Source organism: Oncorhynchus clarkii, chromosome 19 (assembly GCF_045791955.1).
Source record: "Oncorhynchus clarkii lewisi isolate Uvic-CL-2024 chromosome 19, UVic_Ocla_1.0, whole genome shotgun sequence".
Lineage (NCBI taxonomy): Eukaryota > Metazoa > Chordata > Actinopteri > Salmoniformes > Salmonidae > Oncorhynchus > Oncorhynchus clarkii.
This window is the reverse complement of record NC_092165.1, coordinates 17,386,914-17,401,250: the sequence shown is the minus strand read 5'-3', so window position 1 is coordinate 17,401,250 and position 14,337 is coordinate 17,386,914. Positions and strand designations below refer to the sequence as shown.

General features: G+C 41.5%; 1 pseudogene; it reads right to left on the bottom strand.

The window, feature by feature from the left end:
* Nucleotides 1-307: 307 nt before the first annotated feature.
* LOC139374419 (cytochrome P450 4V2-like) lies at nucleotides 308-13,368 on the bottom strand (annotated as a pseudogene).
* Nucleotides 13,369-14,337: the final 969 nt, after the last annotated feature.

Below are 14,337 nucleotides of genomic sequence, written 5' to 3'. Positions count from 1 at the left end.
AGTCAAAGAAGAAGAAATGTATTACTTTCACATCGAGGTAGATATGCAAAGATATGAGCTCTCTAGTACATCTCTATGGCTATGTCCCAATTATCTCTCCTTCCTCTCAAAGTGTGCACTTGTTCACTTTCCTTCACTGATTGAAAAGGAAATGACTTGTGTAAAAAAAAAAAAACATGGTAGAAACTCCCCTCTAGCCCACGTTTCCATTAATCCAATGCTTTTAGATTCGTAGGAAGTAGTGAAGTGCCCTTCAGGGGAAATGAGATCATTGGGACGCAGCCTGTGAGTGCTGATGCTGATTCCTCTACTCCAGTTTGATCCAGATGCCATTCTCGGGGGCGAAGGATGAGCTCCCTTAGTGGACGGAGGTCTTCCCGCTTCTGACACAACCTCCACGTTGAAGTAGCGCAAGATGGATGCCAGGATCACCTTCTCCTCCATCACGGCAAAGCGCTGACCTGGGGGCACGGGTGTAACAAGAGCATGTGAGGATACACACTTTTAATCCTCCATTTTGTTTTAATTATGTCTTGTTTTTTGTTGTTGTCTGAAGTTAAACTTTAGTTTGTCACTATCATTAAGGTAGTGATAGCTTGTAAGCATCTTCGTTGGACAGGCCCACTGTAGTGGACAGTCCACTATCAAGCTGATAAAACATTGATAAATACCTGTGACATTGTACAACCCAATCCTTGTTTTATTTTTAAAAATCTTTTATTTTGGCTTCAAGTTGAAAATTGCCGCCAAAGGTGACCAATCTTGTGTCATTAATCTCAAATGGAATGATGTTGATTTACCAATTTTCTAAAATGTTGTACTACTTTAAGTGCTACTTTAATTGAATATATAAAATGTCTCCTATTCTGACCAATGCGATCGCGGAGTCCAGCGGGGAAGGGAACGAAGGCGTAAGGTCGTCTCCCGACGCAGTTTTCCGGCAGGAAGCGCTCCGGAGGGGAAAACCTCTGGCTGGGGGAAGTGGCGCAGGTCACGGTGGAGGGAGTAGGGCATGATGATGTAGGAGGGAGTAGGGCATGATGATGTAGGAGGGAGTAGGGCATGATGATGTAGGAGGGAGTAGGGCATGATGATGTAGGAGGGAGTAGGGCATGATGATGTAGGAGGGAGTAGGGCATGATGATGGCGTTGGCACCTTTGGGAACCTTGAACCCGTCTGTCTACAGGTACAACAGTGAAACACAAGCTAGGCTATTAGGTCCACAAAATGTATAGGTGGATAAATGAACTAATGAACACAAATAACAAACAAAGAATAGCAAAACGAGATGACTGAAATGGAGAGGGCGCTGGATACACCGTAGGTTCATCTTCAATATGGCACAGACCATGGACTTCAGGAAACAGCAGAGGGAACACCCTCCTATCCACATCGATGGAACAGTAGTGGAGAGGGTAGCAAGTTTTAAGTTCCTCGGCATACACATCACAGACAAACTGAATTGGTCCACTCACACAGACAGCATCGTGAAGAAGGCGCAGCAGCGCCTCTTCAACCTCAGGAGGCTGAAGAAATTTGGCTTGTCACCAAAAGCACTCACAAACTTCTACAGATGCACAATCGAGAGCATTCTGGCAGGCTGTATCACCGCCTGGTACGGCAACTGCTCCGCCCTCAACCGTAAGGCTCTCCAGAGGGTAGTGAGGTCTGCACAACGCATCACCGGGGGCAAACTACCTGCCCTCCAGGACACCTACACCACCCGATGTTACAGGAAGGCCATAAAGATCATCAAGGACATCAACCACCCGAGCCACTGCCTGTTCACCCCGCTGTCATCCAGAAGGCGAGGTCAGTACAGGTGCATCAAAGCTGGGACCGAGAGACTGAAAAACAGCTTCTATCTCAAGGCCATCAGACTGTTAAACAGCCACCACTAACATTGAGTGGCTGCTGCCAACACACTGACACTGACTCAACTCCAGCCACTTTAATAATGGGAATTGATGGGAAATGATGTAAATATATCACTAGCCACTTTAAACTTTATATAATGTTACTTACCCTACATTATTAATCTCATATGCATATGTATATACTGTACGTATATACTGTACTCTATATCATCGACTGCATCCTTATGTAATACATGTATCACTAGCCACTTTAACTATGCCACTTTGTTTACATACTCATCTCATATGTATATACTGTACTCGATACCATCTACTGTATCTTGCCTATGCTGCCCTGTACCATCACTCATTCATATATCCTTATGTATATATTCTTTATCCCCTTACACTGTGTATAAGACAGTAGTTTTTGGAATTGTTAGTTAGATTACTTGATGGTTATTACTGCATTGTCGGAACTAGAAGCACAAGCATTTCGCTACACTCGCATTAACATCTGCTAACCATGTGTATGTGACAAATAACATTTGATTTGATTTGACCAGCTAACAATTCTGGGGAGATAAAACATTTTTTTTGTAGTGTTACCTGTTATTTTCCCCTGATGTTTGAGTGTCCATTTTGCCGTTAGCTACAGGAACATTCTTTGGGTGTTGGCAAAAACCTCCAGAGAACCTATTTAGTATGTGGATGGCTTACCAAGAAAGACTTTCAAAAGGACCAATTTGAGGAAGACGTTAGCTTGATGCCTAAACATCAGTCACATGTACAATGGATTATAGTGAGCAAAAATGAATCACTCTGCCTTTTTTTGGTGAGTGTTCCAACTCCTTATTAGCTCAAATTAGTCCTTTTGTAATTTTCTTGGTAAGCCATTCTCGTGGTTTTTTTCGTTGTTGTTGAGCACCCTTCCTTTCCTTTTTTATTGCCGAACCACGAAGAACAACTTGAACTCTAACCTATTTAGAATGTTTTTGCCTTAGAGGTAGGAGGAAATTATTTTGTCGTCAAGCAGGATTTACCCAGAATGTGGTTACCATGTTCTCAGAATATAGCCTACAATATTAATATTCCAGTCCAGTTTCCTGAGGGTTAAGAGAATATTCCATCAACATCACACCAAACATACACAGAACATGGTTGCCATGTTCTCAGAATATAAGGTATTAATGTTCTAGACGTGTTTCGTGGGATTGTTGCAAGAACATTAATGTGTTCAGTTTTCTGATAGTTAGGAGAATATTCTATCAACGTCACACCAAACATGGTTACCACGTTCTCAGAATATAAGATATTCATGTTCTAGACACATTTCAAGAACATTCATGTGTCCAGTTTCCTGATTGTTTTGAGAATATTTTATCAGCATCACACCAAACATACCCAGAACGTGGTTACCATGTTCTCAGAATATAGAATATGAACGTTAATATTGAATATTCTGAGAACATGGTAACCACGTTCTGTGTAAAGTTATATTTTGACATTATATTTTTCCTTTGTTTTTCCTTCACTATTTCCCCCTAGCCCTACCACCCCTCCCCTAATTGGAGTAAACTAATGGACAACAACACTTAGGCTTCTACATACTATATCCATTTTATGGACACAGTATACTTTACATTAGTTATATTTGGTTTGTTTTTAGTCCCATCCTTCAGCTCCACTCAACCCCTACCATCTATCTCTGAAGACCATCCAGTTTTGTTCAACTGTGCTGTGATGTGTCAAAAAAGTTCAACCTTTCTATTCTCATAGTTTCTACCGAATGTAAATTAAAGATAAACATTTTTGCTACGAGTATTACAATATTATTAATCGATTGACTATGACTTTTCCGATCACCCAGCAGTGCTATTTGCAGAGGTAGCTCCAGGTAAATGTTGCAGTTCTTCAGCCATTTCTTAACCTGTGACCAAAAACAAGCTTCATGTGGACAGTACCAAAACAAACTATCGGATGATTCTGTCGCTTCGCAGCAAAATATGCAGAGCTGGGAATTTTCGGCTTGCAAGAATTTTGTTTAAACGCTAAGTTTTGATTCTGGCATCATTTTGTGTATCAGTTCATAAACCATGTGCCATGGAATCGGTACATCAAGAATCTCTTCCAAACTATTTTGCAATCTATATGGCACAACTGTCAATTTTTTGGTCCTTAAATTAAACTGGCATACCTTTTTATGTATCACAATTTTCTTTAAATAATGTTGGTCTTTAATTCAGGGCTGGCAGACAAGTTCATTACTTTCTCCCCCTTCCACTTGCCTCTTCCATTTTTTTTTTGTGGTAATGCTGCAATTAGTTGTTTGTAATTTTGGATAGAGCAGACATTTCCATATATTTTTGTGAGCTGCATGTGTGACAACTCCACGATTACTATTTATGATATAATTTACAATGATTAAAGTTTTTCCATTTTTTCTAATCAAATAGTATATTTGAGTTTAATCATAATATATGTTGTAATGTTTGTTCTGTCTTTTCTGGCTAATTAAACTGAAATGGCAACCCACTTTCTATGGCTTGTTTTAAAAATAGCAATTTGGAAATGATGCAGACAATTACATTGATAGAAGCCACAATCTGAGGCCTCCCAAGTGGCGCAACGGTCTAAGGCACTGCATTGCAGGGCTAGAGACATCACTACAGACCCAGATTCGATCTCGGGCTTTATCACAACCAGCCGTGATCGGGAGTCCCATAGGGCGGTGCACAATTGGTCCAGCATCATCCGGGTTAGGGGAGGGTTTGGCCGGGGGGCTTTACTTGGCTCATCGCGCTCTAGTGACTCCTTGTGACGGGCTGGGCGCTTGCAGGCTGACCTCGGTCGTCAGGTGAACAGTGTTTCCTCTAATACATTGGTGATTCTGGGTTAAGTGGGCAGGTGTTAGAAAACGTGGTTTGGCGGGTCATGTTTCCGAGGATGCGTGACTTGACCTTTGCCTCCAGAGCCTGTTGGGGAGTTTCAGCGATGTGACAAGATCGAAATTGGGGAGAAAAAGTGGGTAAAATACCAAAAAAAGAAGCCAATGCAATATTACAGCTGTCATTAATGGAATGGTATCTTGGAAACCGTCCTCACTGTGACAATCCTATGAAAATGTTACGTAAAGGAACATTCTTTCAAATTGTGGGAATGTTTGTTGGGAGGCCACTCAATGTGAACATGTACAAGAATTAGTATAAATTAAAGACAGTGTATACCTAATCCTGTACATTTAAATCAGTTTGAAAATGAAGGACAGACTGAAATAAACTTGAATGGTTAAGAATGTGTCATTCATGTCAGATGCTGCGGGCGAAGAAGGTGACGGAGGGGAACAGGAGCAGGGACTCTTTGATGACACACTCCAGGTGGCGCAGCTTCTTCATATCCTCTGTGTTTATTGTCCGGTTGGACTCATCTGAGCACTGGGGTACAAGAATGCATGTTACACCCCATTATGAAAGTTCTGTGGTGAATGGGGGGACAGAAATTGGGACCCTCACAATTCCCTTACCGACCCTATAAGGGGGGGGGGATTGGGAACTACTGGGAACTACTGCTGTATATACAGCAAACCATTTTGATATGCCACAGAACCACTTTGGGGTGACTGTGGTTGAACTCTCTCTAACCCGTGAGAGAAGGATTTGAACGAGAGTCAGTATTGAAGAGAACCAAAAGGCCCCAGGCAGAGAAAACAAGATAGAAGCAGGAATAGCGACGGTAAACTAGAGGGTTATAATTACCTCCTGCAGAGGCCCGTTGTCTAGCAGTAACGCGTCCAGCTCCTCTAATTAGACTTCCCACACCGGAGACCAGTGTTCAATCCCAGCAACCACCGTTTCTGACTGTCTCTCCCAATTACCTATCTCTGCTTTCATCACTGTCTAAATCAACTAGGAAAAAAAACACTTTTAACCCTCTACTGCATGCATTATAATAGAAACATGAAAAAAAATGAATTTGTTTTTCTAATGTAAAATGGCCCCAAATGAACACATGTAAAATATCTCTCTCTCTACATATACAGTTGAAGTCGGAAGTTTACATACACCTTAGCCAAATACATTTAAACTCAGTTTTTCACAATTCCTGACATTTAATCCTGGTAAAAAAAAGTCCCTGTCTTTAGGTCAGTTAGGATCACCACTTTATTTTGAGAATGTCAAATGTCAGAATAATAGTAGAGAGAATTATTTCTTTCAGCTTTATTTCTTTCATCACATTCCCAGTGAGTCAGAAGTTTACATACACTAAATTAGTATTGAAAGCATTGCCTTTAAATTGTTTAACTTGGGTCAAACGTTTCGGGAGCCTTCCACCTGCTTCCCACAATAAGTTAGGTGAATTTTGGCCCATTCCTCCTGACAGAGCTGGTGTAACTGAGTCAGGTTTGTAGGCCTCCTTGCTCACACACGCTTTTTCAGTTCTGCCCAGAAATGTTCTATAGGATTGAGGTCAGGGCTTTGTGATGGCCACTCCAATACCTTGACTTTGTTGTTCTTAAGCAATTTTGCCACAACTTTGGAAGTATGCTTGGGGTCAATGTCCATTTGGAAGACCCATTTGCGACCAAGCTTTAACTTCCTGACTGATGTCTTGAGATGTTGCTTCAATATATCCACATAATTTTCCATCCTCATGAAGCCATCTATTTTGTGAAGTGCACCAGTCCCTCCTGCAGCAAAGCACCTCCGTGCTACACGATGCTGCCACCCCCGTGCTACACGGTTGGGATGGTGTTCTTCGGCTCCCCATTTTTCCTCCAAACATAATTAAATGTTAAAAATATTAAACAGAATTGTTTTATCCACGCATATATAACAAATATATTGTATCTTTGTTCTGCCCCTGAACAAGGCAGTTAACCCACTGTTCCTAGGGCGTCACTGTAAATAAGAATTTGTTCTTAACTGACTTGCCTAGTTAAATAAAATAAATTAATAAATACATTTACAAAAATAAATAGAAATCCTATTAGTCATGTCAATATGACAAAACACAGAAAATTATGATTTCACTGTCTTTTGCCTTGCCCCTCTCACTTGAATTGCAGTTCCACTGTCGCACAATGTTGCAAATGCATTTGATCAATTTTCCCAGGCCAAAGTCTAGGGAAATTTGATTTAATGTCGAATATCACCTCTTAACTAACATGAGATTGAGTTTCCATTTTGAATTGAAGTGGAAATTCTGAGAGCAATTCACATGGCATTTGTGTCCAGGAAAGTGAGCCCCATGCAGTTAAAAAAAATAGGGGGGGGGGGGGGATTACCGAACACCCCCTGAAGCTCTTGTTGAACCTTCCTCTGCACCTCTGGATAGGAGCCCAGCAGGTGAATGGCCCAATTCATGGCTATAGTATCATAACCCTGCAAGACGGGGGGCAATAAAAAAACACCAATGATGAATCTGTAATACATTCTACATGGAGTGTGTGATAGTGGTTTTGACCTCTGACCCTGAAACAGGAAGGTGTCCACTTCCTCCTGGATGTCCCGGTAGGTGAGCTTGTTGCCCTCCTCGTCCGTGGTCTTCAGCAGCATGTCCAGGAAGGCCCGCCTCTTCCTCATGCCCTGGTCCGATTCGCTGTCCGACTCGACGTAAGGTAATGCATTCCGCCCTCTCGTAGATCACCTGCCGGTGTTTTCAGTGAAAACATTTGACAGGAGGTGTTCTAAACATTGCAGATAGAAATAGAATGAATCGAGCTGACATTATTTCTTATTCTATCGTACAGACAATCGTTTATGTTCTACACAATACATTTCTATCTGAACCTTATGTAATGGTCTTCCTTCTGAACAAGCCCTTGGCTGGATGGATGACTGCTTATTTCCCTGGGTGCAGCTAAATAGTCAAAAGCCCCTTTTTGATTGACTGATGACTCACATTGGAGGTGAAGGAGTGGAGGACCTTGAGGCTCCTGTTGTGCTCCCAGCCCTCACCAAAGTAGTTGTAAAAAAAGTCAGGCCAGAACCACGGCATCCTCTGTCGCCGTGTGATGATGTCACTCATCCTGGGGACAGTAGAAGGGATGTGAGGGAGAGAAATTTATATTAATTTGATTCCATTTTATTCTGCTCTATTACATTTGCTGCAATGAATATTGTCTCCAAACGTCTGTTTATTAGTAGCATTTACAGAGTATAACAGAATGGGTGGTACAAGTTGGCTACTACTTACAACCAACTATCAACAGTGCAGACAGAAGGACACAGAGCGAGAGAGAGAGAGAGAGAGAGAGATGCAGGGACAGTGACAAATGGTCGGCCGTCGATACCCTCTTCATCAAAACAACACTGGGCATGACAACGTCTGTCTGTTGCATTCAGGACGAAGTACTCGTTTGTACACACATCGGACATACTCTGAGTCATAGTTACTCTGAGCGTAGATTTTCCTCCCCATTGCAGTCTCTGAAAGGAAAATCATATACAGAGATATTTATTGTACGTTTGGTTGCAATTTTTATACATCTTTTTAGTTGACTTGAAATGGACACAAGAATAGGAAATCTTTTTAACCCACTGAGCCTTTGGACCCGCTAGAACCACCCCACATCCAGACCCAGACCCACCACAGATGATGTCGAGGGCACAGAGTAGTTGAAACAGATGAAGGGTCCCCTGCCTGCCTCCTTGTCCAGCTTCTCCACCAGCACCTCGGCCTGCTCGTTCATCACCTCCAGGAACTCCGTCAGGATGGAGAAGTGGAAGGTGGGGGGTGAGCAACGTCCGACCCCACTTGTCCCCCCGTGCTGGGGAGAGGGAGGTGAGGAGCGAGGGGAGGGGGGAGAAATAGAGGAAAAAAGAAACAGAGGGGTGAGGGGGACAAAGAGAGAGATGGAGGGTGGCAAAGAAAGAGAGTGAGACAGACAAACAAAGACAGGGAAGGGAATCCGAGAGAGGGAGATGCAGAACAAGTGATACAGAGAGAGATTGACAAAAGTTCCGAAAATATGGAGGGAATGTGTTGACTGGAAAGCATTGACGTTTCTCAGAATGTATTGTTCTTCGTCGTAAAAAAAGGACGTGTTTTCCTAATAATTATCGAAGGCTTATCTAAGAATCCCATGTTCTTATCCTGCGTTAAAAATACATATTTTATGTTGTCTCAAATGCATATGCGTTTGATCTTTATCGAATGTGATCGGTTTTGAAACACACACCTGGTTAGTAGACCAGTGCCGAGCCAAGGGTGCAGGAACTTGTAAGCATAGGACTTGTCCATATGAGCAGGGTTGTTTTAATCTCTGGTATGGGCTTCATCTCCCTCCATTTATACAGATAACTGCTGAGTAGCTGGTGTAGGTTAGCATTGAAACAAAGAGACTCACCCCCAGCAGCCCCAAAGTGTAAGCCCCCAAAACTATACCATCTCTGGGTAGTACGTGGCCTAAACAACCTCCGAATGAATGTCTGAGACCTGCTGGCTTCACCTCATATCAGGTGGACTTAAATCCTTACCTGTTCCCCACTTTTCTCTGTTTTTCCGGCCGAAAGAGGTAAACATGGATGTTCATCAAGGGATAGTATTTTGTACTGTCATGCAAGCACATGTAGTACACAGGATGAAAAAGTATGCACTCACTATTGTAAGTCGCCGTCACGGTCGTCGTAATAACATTCGGACCAAAGTGCAGAGTGAAATTGGTTCGACATTTTATTAGAAGTGAACCGCACAAAAAAATACAAATAAAGAGCCACCGACACGTGAAGCTATGGCGTGCTCACAGGCAACTACACATAAACAAGACCCCACAAAACATAGTGGGGAAATGGCTGCCTAAATATGATCCCCAATCAGAGACAACGATAAACAGCTGCCTCTGATCGGGAACCATACCAGGCCAGCATAGAAGTAAAACAACCTAGATTACCCGCCCTAGTCACACCCCGACCTAACCAAAATAGAGAATAAAAAGGATCTTTAAGGTCAGGGCGTGACGGTCGCCCTGGATAAGAGCGTCTGCTAAAGGACTAAATTGTAAAATAAAAATGTAAAACACGCAGACAGACACAGACAGGTATAAACACACATGTGCACACACTCAGATGATAACTGCCTGTCATAAGACAGCAATGTTTTATTCACAGACAGTTATAAACCAAAACATGGTTAAAACTATTATTTTGATATCATGGATGGTCAGTCCTTGTATCCATAGCTATGTCTATAAAGTTGAGTGGGTACATTTTCCAGCCCCATCAGCTTTTTACCAAAACAGTGGCAGCTTGACCACTTTGTTGTCGTATGGTCTGCAGATTGCCTCTTTAAAGCGCGGGCCGTCCAAAATATTGAACAGTCACACAAGGTCTGAAGAAGTTGCCGCGCTGCGAGTCTCCATGCAGCAACAATGCAGACAATATATTGTGTTAAGGAGAACAGCCTCATTTCTAGGACATTTGGGACAAACAGATTAACGTGATTCACCGTTCAAATTGGATATTGTATTCACGTATCTTTTGAATAAATTGATTTCTTGTCTTTCTTTACTGCTACAAAGTATTTCCTAAAGATATTACGGATGGCATAATGTAAGTCTTCATGGTTAGAAGTTCCCCAACGCTAAATTGATAAAAGCACACCCTCCACAATATACAAAAAAAGAATATATATATATATATATATATATATATATATATATATATATACATACACCTTACCTCTCGTATTAGCTTCAAATGACAGAGCATTGCCCAGTAATGGGTAGCTTGGATTTATCCCTGGTAATGGCTTAATCTGGGTCCATCTGTGCAGAGAGCTGCTGAGGAACTGCCAGGTAAAGACGCCGGCCAATATGGTCAGGAGTAAGACCAAAACAATCGACCCACTCAGCAATTCACCGATATTCATCTTGGTTAGTTAGGCGGTGGTCCAATATTGACTCATAAATGTACATTTGCTTCGGGGTCTCATTCTTTAGCAATAGCAGACAACAAAAGGTTCTGTGCAATTATGGAACGATGTCCAACCACTGACCATGTAATGCTCCTCAGGGAGAATCGGGTAGGCTACCCCTACGAGCACCCCTGAAGTGAGCCACAATAGCAGGCTACTAATACAGTCGTCAACTTTTTTAGGATGCGGGCCCCCTTGCCAATTCACAGTGAGATGCCGTTAAAAAAGGGGTGTTACTTTTGTAGCAAATGAAGGGGGAAGAGCTATGATTGAAGCTTGAAAAAGTATATCAGGAAAAGGGGCAATCCCCAAAACCAATAGGGTGTGCTTCCAATGAAGGCCTTGGATCTGGGCCTGAACTAACAACTCGGCTGCGTAAGCATCATTTGTGCCGCTAAGGTTTTAAGGTCCAGACCTCTTAGAAGTACTTTATGATGTCACACAAGGGAACATTTCATTCTTAGGTGGTACTCTATACCCCTCAGACAACTCATTGTACCCTTCTATATCAGGGACTGATTTAGACCTGGGACACCAGGTGTGCACAATTAATTATCAGGTAAAGCAGAAAACCATCGGGCTCCGGATCTCGGGAGGTAAGAGTTGAATACCCCTGCTCTATACTATTTCCAAACATTTCTGACATGTGTAAAGAACTCTTGTAAGACTAGCCCTTGGTGGGCTTAAAGAGATCCTAATAAATAAACATTGTAAAAAAATCCCCTACCCCCCAAATCCCAGGTGTGTCCATAAGCATATATAAATGGGGTAGTATCATGTAACACAATCATTTAGAGTATAATACAGAACTGATGAATTACTGACTGCTTATGAATTGAAAACATGATCGTGTAACTAAAAGCCCACTGGTCAAAAACTGGTTAAATCAATGTTGTTTCCACATCCTTTCAACACCAACAATCTGTGACGACATTGAATGAATTTTATCTTTATTTAACTAGGCAAGTCAATTGGGAACAAATGACTATTTTTAATGATGGCCTAGGAACAGTGGGTTAACTGCCTTGTTCAGGGGCAGAAAGACAGATTTTTACCTTGTCAGCTTGGGGATTTGATCTTGCAACCTTTTGGTTATTAATCCAACACTCTAACCACTAGGCTACCTGCCACCCAAACCAACACAGAAAACTATTAGGATTTTATTTTTTTTCCACCTATCTTTGAACCTAAAACCAATGACATGGTGAATTGTTTTTGTTGATTTTACGTTACGTTTTACTCAAACAATTGTAAATCAAAACTCGATTTGAAAATGACGTTTGTGCCCAGTGGGAGTGTTCATTATCAATTGAACCAGGGGAGAAGGTTAATCTAGCAGCTGTATCTCGGTAGAAATTAGCCTGTGGATGAGGTTGTAGCTTATATAAATCCAACACGAGTGAGAAAGGACAGAGTTTATCCCTTTTTCTTCCCTTTCTTAATCCACAAACCCTTGAAGTAAGCCTCCTTCCTCTTTCTTTAATTGAGCAAAGTTTAGTTATTCCTGTCCCTTTTTTTATTCAAGTTAAGGAACGTTTTAAGTGCCCCAAATGCCAACGGCTTACTTTCAGGGTCCCATAGTTCCTGTGCCATTTAGTTAGAAGTCAGTTTTAAGGATGTGGCTGGTTTTTGTCAGTCTTTTTTGTTTTTTAAGTTTCCCTTAAGTCTCCCTAAAAAAAAAATGGGAGAATGTCACGTTTAAAACCTAGCTTTTCGTGACCCACTTGAGGGCACATGATTTAGGATTTAAGTTTGATTCTTTTTTCACAAAGTTTTGAAGTAAAGACTAATGTCAGAACCCAACTTTACTGAAAACATTCTGAATAGCATACAGATGGGGGAAAAACAGACGCTCCAAAAAACAAGAATGCCTTCAAATCAACACTAGATGTCATGAGACAAATGCAAAGATAGATTTTTGTTGAACCATATTCTATTAAACAAAATTCTAACTTTCAAGTAAGTGTACAAAACAATTGAAATGACCTACTTAAAATTCTCTTAGCGTCTGGACAACAATTTATGCATTAAAAAAAAGGTTAATAATAATTCAAAAGTGTCTGCAAAATGACATAATTGTAAAATGCAATAATTCTGAACTCCATAAAGTTAAAAAAAAAAAAACTTTTATTGTATTATTTTATTCTATCACTGATCGCGTTTCACCCTTTTGGCTGATTTGATTGCACATCTCTCTGGATAAAAGTGTCAATTACATGTATATGATTTGAGATCTGAAATGTAATTCCTGTTCTGCTTCTGTACTTAGAGCCTCTTCTACTTGCACTCTGACAAAGGCCCTCTTCTGTCTTTCCACATTTCTCCCCTTTCCCCTCCTCTCCCTTAAAACCCCTTCCTCCCATTTCCTTTCCCTCCCCTCACCTCCCACCATTCTCCTCCCTGTTTCCCCCCAGGTTCATGGCCCACCACACCCTGCACCATGGGATTGAGGACAGCGGTGGTGCTGGTCTTCCTGCAGGACGTGCAGGACTGTCCCGCTGTCTGCTCCTGCGCAGGGGTAATGCTGCGCCCACATTGCCTCCTCAACTGGCCCCTGTAGAGGGAGAGGGTGCCCGCCTTCCACCAGAGGCTCCACATCACCCTGGGCACCACCAACCGAGTGTAGTAACTTTCTCCATGCCATTATGCTCAGAGGTGTACTGAAAATGTTACTTAAGTCAAATCAAATGTATTGGTCACGTACTCATATTTTACAGATGTTATCACAGGTGCAGCGAATTGCTTATGTTTCTAGCTCCAACAGTGCAGTAATACCTAACAATACAAACAAATCCCCAAAATGTAAAGAAAGAAATTAAGAAATGTCAGAGTCCGGAAAATGAATATATACTGTATGTATTTGATGGTGTGTGTGTGTATCGACAGTATATGAATATAAAAGGTGTGTACAGCAGTAGTTGTATTGAATGAGCCTTGACTTGACTAGAATGCAGTATATACTGTACATATGAAGTGGGTAAAAATGGTATGTAAACATTATTAAAGTGACCAGTGTTCAATGACTATGACTATACATAGGGAAGCGGTCTCTAAGGTGCAGGGTAGAGTACCGTAACAGTGACTAGTAACAGTGACTAAGTTCCGGGCGGGGTATTGGACGGAGGCCGGCTAGTGGTGACTATTTAACAGTCTGATGGCCTGGAGACAGAAGCTATACTGATGTATTGTAATAGACAATAATGCAATTATCAGTCATAGAAAATATGAATTGTGTTTAGAAGGTAGTTTTCCATAAATGTGTATTTTCTTTGCTCACTGTGAGGACTCTTGAAGTAAGCCTATAGTGAAACACTAGCCTAGTGAAACATGTGCACCCCTTTCTATGCCCATCCATTCCACAAGAGTTGGTGAAATTGAAAAACTGTCTAGGTGACACTTTCACAGACTTCCCCCACTAAGCTCAGCTTTTTGCCTTTTGATTAAAAAAACATCAATACACAAATTAAAGCTAGTCTGTGATTGGTGCATTTGTTTACTTTCAAATTAATTATATTCATTATTAACTAGACAAGTATGTTAAGACCAAATTCTTATTTATAATGACAG